The 14,329-nt window shown below is 41.1% G+C and overlaps 1 protein-coding gene across 9 annotated transcripts in view; it reads left to right on the forward strand.

Moving 5' to 3' along the window:
* Positions 1–14,329, forward strand: part of kcnq5a (potassium voltage-gated channel, KQT-like subfamily, member 5a) — a 101,634-nt gene that overhangs the window by 40,134 nt on the left and 47,171 nt on the right. The window contains exon 1 of one of the 9 annotated variants that reach the window (XM_084376575.1): positions 2,131–2,194. The exons of the other annotated variants lie outside the window; for them this stretch is intronic. The gene's annotated coding sequence lies outside the window, so the exon portion shown is untranslated. Of the gene's footprint in view, positions 1–2,130; positions 2,195–14,329 lie in introns of those variants that run through there. 9 annotated transcript variants of the gene reach the window in all.

Raw genomic sequence — 14,329 nt, forward strand, 5'->3', positions numbered from 1 at the left:
CGCGACAAAAGTGACGTAAGTGAAGACACACAACGTAAGTGATGTTAATTATGTCACTTTATCATGTCTAAGTAAAATTTAAAACAAATAACTCTTGAGTCTTGGTCACAAACGGCACGCAAACCCTGTTCTCCAGAGATGGAGTCCGGTGTATGACCTATTCAACCATCGCCCAACTCTGACTTTTTCTTGCTTTTTATACAACACTGCACTAGAAGAAGTGATGCTACAGAGGAATACCTACAGCATTAAACTTAGGAGCATAGGACGCTGACCACTAATCACTGGAAGAACACTTCATGTCACTTTCCATTAAGCTAATAGTGCAATCCAATGTGACTTATATTAGCTGCTGATTAATGCTCAGAGGGACACTTGGACTGAACTTTCTAGTTAACTAGTGAGTTTATTTCACCTTTCTAGTGAATAAGTACAGCTAGTCCAACCAATGGCCACTTTAATCTGTAATAAAAACCTGAACCTTGGGCGCATGCCTAATAAATACTGATTAACTCAGTTAATTAGTAAGTTTACAGCACCTTTCTAGTGATAGCACAGTCTGTCCCCCTAATGTTCGCTCTTTAATACAAGCCTGAACCTTGGCACAGGGCCTTATAGATACTGCTATCCTCATACAAGAAAAAACTGTGATAAAGTGACAAACATATTTAGTTTGTCTGGTGTAAAATATGATGAAACGTTTCTTTGCGGCACTCCACACAGTTGTAATTACAAATTGATAAGCAAAATCAGAGTTATGTGTCATAGCAGTCGTAAAAGGTAAATCGTAAAGGTGGGAGAGATATTGGAAGTAGCAGCAGTGAAAGTATGATTGACTGTAGATGTAAAATAGTAGTACTCTACTGAACCCACAGTGGAAAATTCCTGTCCTGCTGAAACCCTCCAAGAGGTAAAACACACTCTAAAACTGAGTCTGGAGGACACACAGGCAGATTCAACAGAACATGAGCAACGTGATGAAACTTACAGTAAGCAGCACTAAGTTTAATTATGTGCAGTATTACTAAGCGCTGACACTACGCTGTTTAACTAAACACACTGATTAATAGCCGCTGTGTCGACTCTCCAGCATGTTCCAGTATGCCCCCCTTTGCTCTTTTTAATTTTCCCATGGCAACCATCACAGAGGACTTCTGATGTTTACACAACATAATAAGTGCCTTAAAAGTGTTTCGCTGCGTGCTAACAAGTATTTCGACATAACTACAAACAAGCCTCGTGGCTTTTCTTGAGGCATTTAGATCCACTTCACAGCATCTCCATTTGCTTGCGGCACAGTCTGAGCTCTTCTTCCATACAGCTTGGTGGAATTATGGTCGGTAATCCCAAACAAAACAGTGAGAAAAGAAGATAAATAAGAGGTGACACAAGCATTTATCGCCTCATTGATGAACCAACTTTGCACCAGACTGAAGAAAAGACGGAGCACAGTGACCGGATTCTAACCTGGCACCCCCAAAAGCTCCTTCGTGTCATATTTCTCCCAGGCCTAATGCCCTCCGCCCCCCTTCGCCCTCTCTAGCCATTAAGGCTGGTAAATAGGGCCACGACCCTGGCTAGCGAGCCTGTTAATGGGTGCGTCTGTGGGGGCACGGCTCGGCCGGCTGCACCCCCGATCGGGGGCCTCTCTTCCAGGGGCTCTTAAACGCGTAGAGCTGGGGGCCGGCAGCTCCATAGATGTCCATGCATCCTGCCGGTGATGGCTCTACCATAAACGGTGGTGAAGTGGGAATACGTTCCAGATGCTGCGGGGGAAACAAGCATGCACATACCCGTGAACATTCAACCATATAGGAAAAAAGAAGCCTCGCACACGCGCACACACACACACACTCCGACAACCTGAAGTATCCACCAGTGTGGGCCCCAGGGAAGAGGTGCTCTTGAGCCTACATGGAGATGAAAGTTCAAGGGTCAAAGACCACATGAGAGCATCTGGTCATTACTCATATACAGACAGAATTGTGCATGTGTGTGTGTGGGTGTGTGTGTGTGTGTGTGTGTGTACGGAGGGAATGTAGGGCAGTTAAAAAGGGAAGGTGTATCTTTTACACTAACACACCCTGTGTGTTACATACGCTGAGTGGGAAGAGACTGATACCACCGAAGCAGCTGCTGAGATGCTGCGGTAGAGGCGAGTTAGCCCGGGGACGGCAGGAAGTTATACAAGCAGGTGATTATGACATTTTCATAACAGGGAACTCGCATTGAAGCACAAAAAGCCGCACACAAGGCAGCTGGCAGTGTTTGTAAATGTACTTTGAGACCCTTGTGTCATCTTTCGTTGCCATTTTCTTGTGCGGATGGACGGACAGATAAACAGGCCGACTCACTCACTTAATGCGCAGTCTCGCGCCCTCTCTGTCCGACACACATACACATATAATGACTTGCAGTGAGGAATTCACAGCTGACCTGGATTCACACCACAGCTGCTAGACACTGGCTCTGACTGGTTACGCTGTTTCTTATCCTATGGTCATTAACTTTCACTATCAATAGACCTGACTAACAGCATCTGTCTGTCTCCACCTCACAAGTTCTCTTAATCATACATATGGCACTCAGTTGCTTCTCTTACCTCAGCATGGTAAAAATGAAATTGGCAAGAGCAGTGGAAATAGTCACGGAAACATCTGCAACATTTACTGTATATGACTACTGCAGACGCTACAAAAGGATTCAAAGGAGGTAAATTAAGGATAGTTTTGCCCAAAAATGTAACCCGAGAGAACTAAACACATGTGTATCACCTTACAAGGTCTCTACTGTAACAAAAAACCAAAGCATGTAGGGAAAAAGATCCCTACACACTCTAAGTGGGCTTGGTATGCTACAGTTTAGGTGCTGAGAAATTTGAGTATACTTGAATGTGCAGACTGAAGCCTTTTTTTATCTCATGAGCACACACACACACACACACACTTATTTACTTCTTTAGTTGTTAGAAATGTACATAATGGATTCTCTGGGCTCTTACGCTAACCTTAACCATCACAATTATATGCCTAAATATCTTAACTTTCACACAGACCTTTGAAGTTGTCAGGACCGGCCAAAATGTCCTCACTTTGCAAAAATGTCCTCACGTTGTGGTTTAAAATTCCCAGTCCTCACTATGTAACAAAAACATGTACACCCACACACACACACACACATGCTCATAATACAGTATGAAGGTGAAGGATTTTTCAGCCTGCAGCATCAACTGTGCACCAAAACAAATACTGCACTGACAAAAACAAAACATATAACCCTATGTAACCATCGACTTTAATGACAAATCGTACAGCCCAACGATTTCATCATGCAGAAAATGTGCCAAATCCAACCCGAGCCCAATTTCTTTATTAGAAAAATGACACAAACAAGCCAAATTTTGCAACAGGCTCACGTCCAGTCTGGCTTAGTTCTGGTTTCAGACGTCCACAGGAGAATTACTTTTGATTCATCACATTTTTAGGACCATAGTTGTCCAAAGATGTGTTCGCGAGGTCAAATGTGCTCACATTTCATGTTTTAAGACAAGCTAAGAAAGATAAATTAGACATATTTTCAACTGTGCTGTTGTGAGCCAGAGAGAGTGCAGGCATTAGTTCTTACAGTGCTGGAAATTAAGGAAGTACATTTATTTAAATACTGCACTAAAGTACAAGTTTGATGTACTCTACTTGATTAATTCTATTTTGTACTACCTCTACTTCTTTTTGGACGGAACTAATGTACTTTTTACTCCAACACATTTAGCGGACATTCAACAATGCATTTATAAAATACAACTTGCTTGTAATGAAATATATTTTACGTTGCAGTATTAATAATTTTACTTAAACTGGCAATAGGCCCGCTGTCTGCTTTTGAAGTAAATGTTGATTGCATAATGAAATGGATATTAATCTTTCTTTCACTATGGAAGTTCGACTGCCACCAAAATCTTGTTCTGCGTTGTTGTTATTTGCGACATCGAGGAAAACGGACACTATCCAGTCGTCTTTGCAGAAGCGGTGCCAACAATAATACTACTTGGACAGCACTAATCTCACTCTTATTGCGGGAGCCTAAAGACGAATACAAATATTTGATTTGTTTGATTTTATTGGAAAAGCAAAACAAGAAGAAATAATTTTTTTCTGCTTTCTCCCTACATGCAAATTCCCTTAATATTTGTCTGTAGGGAAAAGATACATTGTTGGTATTTTTGGTAACTGTAGCATTTAAATAAAGCTCTGTGGGTCTGAATCATGACTGGGTGCACAGTTTGTAACAGTGCAGGAGGGTTGCATGTCGTCAGATAGATTTAAATTGCACTGATGTGTGATGGGAGGACACAGATACCTGCTGTGATGTCAATTTAACTTTAATTGAAACTCTGCAATCACTTAAAAATATCCCAGTTGCACGTCAGCAGAAGTCGCATCTCTCTGTTGTTGTTTATTGTGACTTCTGTTTAATTCTGTTGATTTTCCAGGGTTTTTTCGAATTTTACAGATTTTACAGATCGTAAAAAAACCCTCTGAAGCAAATTTTTGATTTGTCATTTTGGGCTATAAATGACTCTTAACTCGCAACTGGGAGACTGTAAAACACACTTGTGCTCTGTTACACGGCCGCAGTCTCCTGTTGGTGTCGGTGTGTATGTGTGTTTGTGTGTCTTTGAAGACAAGTGTAAATTGTATGTAACCCAGACACCGCAGTGTTGACCACAGCCTGTGATGCTGTCCAGACCACAGGCAGCTCGCAGACACCACTACTGTGTGTGTGTGTGTGTGTGTGTGTGTGTGTGTGTGTGTGTGTGTTTCAACAAGAGATGAAACACAGCTACAGTAGTAAGCCAGACACGAGACCCACTAATATTCCATTACGTAGTGCTCTTTTCCGCAACACGGCTGCTGGCTGCTCGCAGTCACATCATACAGCCATGATTAAACATTTACTCTGTGGATTAGTCGCCTCCAGGGAGACGGTGATTACATTTACTTTACTTTTGAGGAATTTTGCTGACATTCTTTTCCAGAAACTTATAACGACTCTACCAATAAAACAAGCTCTACATTTATACGTTTACTTTCTGAGACACGGAGCTGAATCCAGAACAGAAGTTCACACAGAGCAGACTCATTTGTTCAGACCGGGGAGTGTGCGCTCACTTAATATTTGTTTAGTTTGGAAAATCACAACAACTTCTGAACTCAAGTGGCACCAAATAATCAGAGGAGCCTAAAAGTGTCTCAGTCGTTTTCTTGTTTTATGAAATTTGCAAGGGCTTATGGGTAACAGGAGACTACCAGATACCTAAGCATAACAATGTGAGTTTGTTTATAAGCTGTAGTTCATTTTAATGTTTGTGTTATAAAACAAGATCAGCTCAGTCGAGCTCTCTTTGAGTAATCTGGCTTTAGTAATCCTGACGTTGGTGGATAACAAGTTTCACAATGCTGGTTATAAAGTAGCTCAGTGTTGCCAGAGAAACAAGCAACCAGGTCTATTGAAAAAATAAACAGGGAATCTTACTTGCCACAATGTGAGAGATGATTTCCTTTTAACTCTAAAGGGGTTGAACGAAACCATCAAAAAGCGAGAAATTAATATACAAATGAATGAAAATGAAACCGAAGAAGTTGCATTTCACACCATTTTACTTTGACAGTAGCAGAATTGGCATGTTGAACAATATCTGAATGATGTGCACGTATTTTAAACTTACTCTGCCTTGAGGTCGAATCCACTCTCACAGTTTTTAATCCGCTCTTTCTTCCACAATTTGTTGAATCTTTTCCGTATTTTTCTTGCTTTATCCCTGATTTTGTCAGCAGCTAAAGAAATGTGCAGAGAAACAGGCCCAAAGTTGCTTATTATAAGCAGACTTGACAACTTTGACCTGGATCTGTTAACCCCTGGGTTTTCTAATCCAACTGTGAACACTGTTACATAACAGACATGAAGTCTGACTTACTATTAGATCACAGGAAGCATCAGGACAGCACATGCAAAAGATGCAAAACTGGGAAATGAGAAGCAAAAATCATACGAACTGATATTACACAAGAAGAGGTTAAATATCATGTAAAAAGTAACAGTTACTAAGAAGAAATATAGTATGAGACATACAGATGACTGGAAAACTGGAAAACTGTCAAAAAACCCTGGAAATCTTACAATTCCACATTTATTTTGAAGCGTGTATTTGATAATTCAATGCGAAAGAACACGACAACAAGTGCATCACGAGCTTCAGTTGGTGGATGATGAACCTAACAAGTAGCTGCTACAATGGAGGATAAATAGAAACATCTGAGAAGCTCTGAATTTCATTAACAGAGCTCATGATGCAAGAGCTAACTGTGTGTGACAGTACAGGGAGAGTTACATATTTTCAGTCTGTGAATGGTTTGCGTATGTTTATGACTGGTGGTGTAAGACGCCCCAGAGGAGTTTTTCGTTTTGTTTTATCATATGGAAACATATTAAACCTACACTAGCGAAGCACGGGCAGCAGTTCAGACCCTAAAACTGACTTATATTACCTGTCAGAAAAAGTGAATTGGTTTCAGAAATCACTTTTAAGATGCCCTTGAGCAGGGCACTGAACCTGTGTAAACATGTACCTTTTTAAGTAGAGCTACAGGAGAGACATATATTTGACTGCTGCTTTGTTTTATTAATTCCCTTTTCTCTTCTGTTTCCTTTTTCTCTCTGTTCCTGTTTGTTCTCCACGGTGGCTTCCTGCTGCGCGACGAGTAGGTGAGTAACTTTCACGTATACACGCGACAAAAAACACCCCTCCAAAATGTGAAACGCCGCGTAAAAGATTATATAATTAGTGTATTTACTGGGTTATAAGTCGTTGGATCGCAGAGTGACTTTCCTTACGCCATCATGAGTGTGTGTGTGTGTGTGTCTTTGTGTGTGTGTCTGGGAGCGCGGCCACCCTAATGGATGGAAAATCTCTTTACACACTCCAACAAAAAATCAAACCATCCCTTACTCACACTCACACTCGCATACACAAACACACACAGAGGGAGTAAATCTGCACACTTGCATATAAACGTACATCCTGCATGGACACACACACACACACACACACACACACACACACACACACACACACACACACAATGTACTACTCTTGCTCTTTTCTCGCTTCATCTTCTTCTCACTCTCTATGTTCGGTGAATTCAGCTCACTTTTAGCTAATTTTGTCTATCACTTGCACACGCACACACACACACATACACACACACACACACACACACACACACGCACACACACACACACACACACACACTCACAGACACACACAAATGCAATCTCTTTCCTTTCTCCGTCTCTTGCTTCTTTTGGCAATCTCAAAGAACACTGTCATGGTCCAAGTCCCGCTATTAATAAAGTTATATCAGCCAAGAGAGCCTCACTCAGTGATGGTTTTGTTTTTCTCTCAGAGTGTCTGGCGTGGAGCTTCTGTCGAGCAAGATTAGCTTTCAAATTACTGAAAATAGAGAAAGTGCTAAAAAAGTTGATTAGTTTATGTCGAGGAAATAGCTTGAGAGGCATTTTCATGCAGCGCTGATGTCTGATATTCTCAGTTACCTTCAAAAATCATCTGTCGGATCAGCGATATTCTAGTTTCTTTACAAAGATTATATGTAAAATAATATGTTATCACATTGCTCCAAATGTGTCCCCAACCAAGTTTTGCTAAATTTAGTGTCCATGAGGGAAAATTCAGTATTATGCAGTTCCACTTTTCTCAAAATGTGGTACCCAGAGGACTCCCAGAAATATCTTTTTGAAAATGAAATACGTTTATTTAAAAATAGTATAATGCTGACAAAGTACTGCTCAATTTTGCAAGGAAAATTGCAATTGTGCGAGTGTTTCCCTGTGGTATTGACGTTGGCGCTGCTGTCACAAAGACATTGTTAGGATCATGGCCAGCGCTGGTAGCCTGGCTGCTATCTGAGGCAAAAAACAACCGTAGGAATCACAATTTGACCTAAAAACCCTGAACAGTGCTATGAATAGGAAGAGTTAAACATTTGGTTGTATTAATAACTAGGCAGGTTTTATTACCTACTGATCTCCGTCTTTGCCTCCTCCATCAGCGTGTTTCTGTCACAGTGTGGAGTTTCTACAGTTATTACAGTTGTTCAGCCGTTACCCGGGGATCGCAACCGGGGAAAACAATGCCTCTTCCTGTTTTGGTTGTGCAATGGCAGATGCGCTTCCTTTATTTTTACAATTTGTCCGTCATTCATACAGGAAAAATGCAGCCACGTAGCAGGCTGGATAGCATAGTGGAAGCAGGATTTATAGGAAACCAATCCATAAGCGGATGGTGTCATTTTTCTGCAGCCACTATACTGTGTCAGTGATTGACGTTATGTAATTTAAGTTTGGCTTTTCCTGTAATATTTTTGTTTCAGGCAGCTACATTTTCAGTTCATGTGTGTCAAAGTGTGCATCATAGGTGATCAGTTTACGAGTTAAACACAAACTGTGATAAAATTAAATTTTTAAAAACACTGCAAACATGTCTCCAAATGGTCACTATTGGGAGGACAAGGAGTGCAGAGCAGGGTTCAACCAAGCATGAGTGCTTGTGACTGTTCAAGCATCGCTGCTGAAGCATCAACAGCACCTGCTCACTTACAGTAAGCGGCAAACGGCACAAAACAGTAAGATGATTAGTGTACGCCTGCACTACTGTATTTTAACATCGGTCATAAAGGTGGTATGTGGAGAGCCTAGAGAGGTTTGGAAAATTACAGTGTAGATAATTGATTCTGTCAGTCGCAAACTAAAAGGGCTAATAGCACGTTTTGCTTCTCTACCCAAACTTCACACTTTGACAAAACCTTTACAGAGAACTGTAGAGATGCCGTATGTAAGTAGATTTGACTTTAATGGAAGCCAATGGATGCCTAGAGGACGGAAAATCAATGGAAAGACTCTTAAGACTTCAGTATCACTCTTAAAAGCTTTCATAGCTCTTTTAGTCAATAGATGATTAAATGTGATTAAATTGAATTTCCGTGGTGTTGCCCTCCATTATACTGCATCACTTGCGCGATAATATCAATTGGATAATTTGAAAATGGAAACAGACAAGTGTTCATCTGTGATGACCGCACGTATACGGCGTCAGAGAAGTGTAACTGTAGCTCACACAAATGCACATTAGAGCAGCACATAATCCCCTGTTGCCCCAATACAAACTCCCACAGACGCACACAGCACACGGTAAAGCGTTAGCTCTGCCGCCACACAGGAGTCAGTATTTAAATGTCTCCTCTATTATATGGAAGTGCAAAGAAAAACAGCTGCACTCCCTACACAACAGACAGCTCAGGAAATAGCTAGCAGTCCTGGACACACACACACGCACAAACACACACACTGCTGGCTGTAGTCTTGTCAATGTGCAACAGCTGGGTACAGCTTAAGTCTTTCATGGAAGTTTAAAGGTATGTGGCCACAAGGCTCCTCAGTGCTTCTGTGTGCTTGTGTGTGTGTTTGTGTGTGTGCTTGTGCAGACCACCAGAACCAGCGTCCATAGTGACATTATAATGTTAGGAAGTCACCTCAGAGTCCAGTGAACGTACTGTGTAACCCGAAACTTCAGTGTTGTGACCCTGATTTAATTATTTTCATTTTCTTTTTATTGCTCTATCAATTACTTTTGTTTGGTTGTTATTTATAGACTATAACAAGGAACTGTACCAAGTGAGGCCCATTTTTACTTGATTAATTACCAGCTGTCTGCGTGTGTGTTGTGTGTGTTCAGAGAGAGTTCAAAGACGATGGTAGTGCAACCCATGAGTACTGAGTATGTAATAATGTAGTAATTACTACTACAGACCGTTTCCACCATCTCATACTGTATTAGGTCGTTAACTCTTCCTGCTTGTTCATCAAAGTATCAACGACCATTCTTCTTGCTTCTAATCAATATACAATTGTACAGTGGTCAGTGGTTTTGTCATCCTTTTATGTACAAGGCTGTGTCTGATTTCTTTAAAGTAAAGGTGTTGCTTGCTATTCAAGCTAGAGATTAAAAGATAGATCAATAGACAAAATGTAAAAGGACGGATCAAAGGAAGCAGCAGGGCCAGGAACTGATGGGAAAAGACACATATTGAAGACATTGCAGTGGGTGGTGGTTAGAGTTAATCAGGGCGGAGAAGAGCCTCGCAGGCTGTTCTTGATAGGAATTGGCATGTAATCAGCTGGAATAATGTTTGAACTGCGACAGAGCCCTCTGGGATGAAGTGGGAGGTGTGTGCATGCCTGTGTGTGTGTGTGTGTGTGTGTGTGTGTGGTAAGAGATTGGGGGCTAGACACCAGCCAACGCAAAGCAGCACACTCAGCAGCCCCCAGAGAGGGTTTAACCGAGGCCCTCCTGCTGCCGTTGCGCCCTGCTCTCCTTCTTTTGTACTCGGCATTCGAGTGTCAGTTCCTTGACCGTCGACATCTCGAGCAACTGGTGCTGAGGAGCCACAGGTGAGCGCCACAGCGTCCCAGCAGCGGTGTGAGGTATTTCATTAAAATGACAGCGGGCAGAAATATTGTCATGCTGGTATTCCCCACAGTTTTATTAAATGTCAACATCAAACACTAATCCCAGCCTCCAGCATGTGTTATTTTTCTTGTTTGAAAGTCCCAGCAGTTGGTTAGCGAGGTCATCCAGCCGACACACACACCTGACAGAAGAACCTGTGAGCACCTTGTTAAGGGAGAAAATACAGGTTTTATACAGACTTGGACTTGTCTTATTACAGCTGCGAAAATTTATCAATTAGTTCTCTGATTCCAGCTCTTAAATTTGAATATTTTTTTGGTTTCTTTTCTTCCCCATGACAGTTAACTGAATATCTTTGCGTTCTGGACAAAACAAGACATTTTTGACCAAACAACTCACAACAATAACAACAATAATTGTTAGTTGCAGCCCTAGTTTCTGTATACATTCATGTCAAAGTGCTTCAAGCAAATAAAAATAAATAAAAAGAATTGAAAAGAAAGTCTATGTACTGTATCATTCAAATTTAGAGAGCAAAAATCAACATTTACAGCCTATAATCGTATGCAGCCTCCCTATTATGTTCTGTCACTGCATTGATCACGATGCATCTTAGAGTTGAGTTGCTTAAATGTGTGTGTTTTGAAGGAGAGAGCTACAGAGAGATCTGCCAGTATGGAGGAGAAAAAAAGTCAGGACCTTCGTTTAATGAAACTTCTACTAGTGTTGAATTCTGGTCCGTCAGGGCAGTCGTGGGTGTCGAAATAGGGCTCTGCATCTTATCTGTGAGGGGTGACTTTTTTTGCTAATGTCAACAGTCAAAGAGCCTCTCTTTGAGTTTAAGGAACTGACACCAGAACCTGGCATTTACTGCAATATGTTCAAATGTGGAGGATGAATTAATGAGTTTCTCAGGCTGTGAGACTCCTCTATTCAACCTCCGCACTCCTCCATAACAAAATAGTTAGCTTTTCTCTTGTGTAACATAAGGGACTCAATTTCGTGCTACAACCCTGGTGATCTAAAATGACTAACAAATGAACCATTAACATTTAACATTGGAACTTTTCTGCTGTTAAACCGCCGCTATAGCTGCGAGAAATGCTTCAGCGTGACGGTTTATACGCTCAGAAATATGAGAGACCAAGGGATGTTAAAAGACTCAAACCCGCTGATCTTGTAAACAGCTTGGTATTAAGTGATTGTAGTATATCTAAGTGATACCAAAGAAGCTCTGTACGCCCAGATGTAGCGGCTCTACCACACAGGGAGACGGGACAGAACCAGATGCAGGCTGTTATGCAGCGAATCGCACATGCGTCACACACATGCCCACACGCAAACGCAGACACATTGTGCACATCTCATTGATACGCGCCTTCAATCATAAACAAGTATGTTGCAGGCATTATGCACAAACAGACACACACATGAGATTGCCCACAATTTCCCCTCCAATCAGACATCAAACAGCCGGCTGAAGGGTTCCCGATCGGAGCTTTTTGATCTGCTTTAAATGGGTGTCATTGGGGCACACGTTTCTCCCATCTCCCCCCATCAGCAAACAGCCATTTGTCGCTATCGCTGATTATCCATCTTATCTGGAGGCCATCAGTTTGGCTGATTGGGACATTCCCAGAATTCCATCTTTTCCTCGCTGTTGGAACGTCTGCGTCTCTGCTGCTTGTTAAAAAGTTGGCTCTGAATGCGCATTTTCCCCTTTCTATTTGTTTTCAATCGTATGTTATGCTATTATATTCTGCACCCGCACAGGTTTGGTGCAAATGCGATCAATAACACTGCAGCTAACGTGTGAAAATGTTCAGAATTCTTCGTATTTTGACTCTTTTTGTTTTTGTTTTTGTGCCTGAATCATTCAATTGCTGCTCACCTCATAGAGCTTCAATCAGTGTGAGTTACATCCACCGTGAAACATTATATATATCTGCACGTGACTGTGTGTGGATCAGCGCATGCTTTCTTTACTGCCCTACATCCACATTCAACAGCGAGTGTCCAGTTAAGTGGTGAAAAAAAAAATTGTTGTATTTTACCCGTTATCGCTATTAGCAATCATTCTGTCCGGAGCAGAGTCACGCAGTCAGCACGACCTGCCAGCCTGTATTTCACCGCTGAGGCCAACAGCAACAAAGATATATGGAGCCTATAGAGAGTCCAGCGGGCACACTCAGGATACAGAGTGCTATATTTTCCTCCAATTACACTTCATTCCTCTTTTGTCTGCCACTCATGCCACTAATGGCCAGTAAGGCAGTTGTTTCCTTCCCCTCTACTTTCCTCAACCTCGCTTCACTTTTAGTGAGAGCAGATTTCTGTCAGTCAGACACAGAACAGCCAGTAAAAATGGAACATAAAGTTAAGGTTCCTTTTCCTTATTTTATGAGTATAATTGCATGATTATTAATTTTCTAGTGAAGTTTACTATTTCAGCTACTACAGGAGTTTTAAACTAGTTATGACACAGTCTCAGTTTAATACCTACGCTCTATATGACCTACCTAAGCAGCATAAGAGGCCATCAGCTTGAAAATTAACTATTTCTATTTGTTTTTCTTAACTTGGGGAGCATCTGTTTACATTTTCCCCGGTAGAGTTACAATGAGTAGTACGTTACCCATTCAGATAGAAGCAGAGGAGCTTTTTCTTTAGAAAATTTTATTTTTCACGTTATATTTTGTGTTTTTTGTCCACAGGGGGCACCAAAATTACTAAAATATCAGGGTTCCTTGTAGAAGCTTTAAGTGCATTGTCACCATTACGTACATATCTTTTTAAACATTGTGTTTGATAGCCACATTTGAGGGATCAAATGCGGGAATATGCAGGTATTCTGTGTATTTAAAAATATCAGCCGATGTAGTAATATCTAATTATTTTCAATCCCCATTATCAATATTGGCATTGGCCCCAAAAATCCAGTATCTCTATTCTCTCTCTGATTATTTAAGGTCTTAACATTTGACATTCATTTTCCAGTTCATATTGTAGTTTGATTGTTTTGATTCTTTGCAATAATAGCTGGAATATAGGCAGCTTGTTTTTATGGATTTTCTTCAAAACATCCAGTTTCCTTTTACTGAACAATGATCTAGGAATCTGTCATAATGAAAAACAGAAACACAATGCACTAAAAAACACAACGCTTACTGATGTGCACAGCTAAAGTAAACTCTGTCCTGTCTCTTTACGAAGGACAATAATGCAAAGCATTTGTTCTTATAGTCATTGTTTTCATTGCATTCATGTGTCATGCGTTGTTGGCCCATAAGTGCTGTACATTTTGTCCCAAGTAATGCATTAAACCAATTGTTTCTGCTTTCCGGTCTGATGCTGCCTTTTATCTGAACTGTATGTGCTGTATGAATCCAAGACAGAAGCAGGATCGATGGGAGAGGAAAGTGTTAATTTGATTTTGCATGTTGTAAATCCAAGAAATGGGATGAATAGAACTAAAAAGTGTGATTTTGACCTCATACATCAAGATATTAAAAACAATAATTTAGAAGCAGTCACAGATGGCTGTGAAGTAAAAGGTTTGCTTTCCTCCCGAAGGGGGCAAAAGTAATTGCAAAGTGTATATTGTTCCTGTGGCTCTCTCAAACACATACAGCTCTCATGGTGTATTTTTGTTTGTTCAGAAGAAGGAGGGAACGAGAGGGAGACAATAACAGAAGGTCCAGCTGATTTCTTTCTTGCCTGCAGGCTGACTGCATCCTATTTTCACCAGACTGGAAATAGAGGAAAATCTCCTTCTTCCTCTTCGTC

Source organism: Pagrus pagrus, assembly GCF_965226575.1.
Source record: "Pagrus pagrus genome assembly, chromosome: 15".
NCBI lineage: Eukaryota > Metazoa > Chordata > Actinopteri > Spariformes > Sparidae > Pagrus > Pagrus pagrus.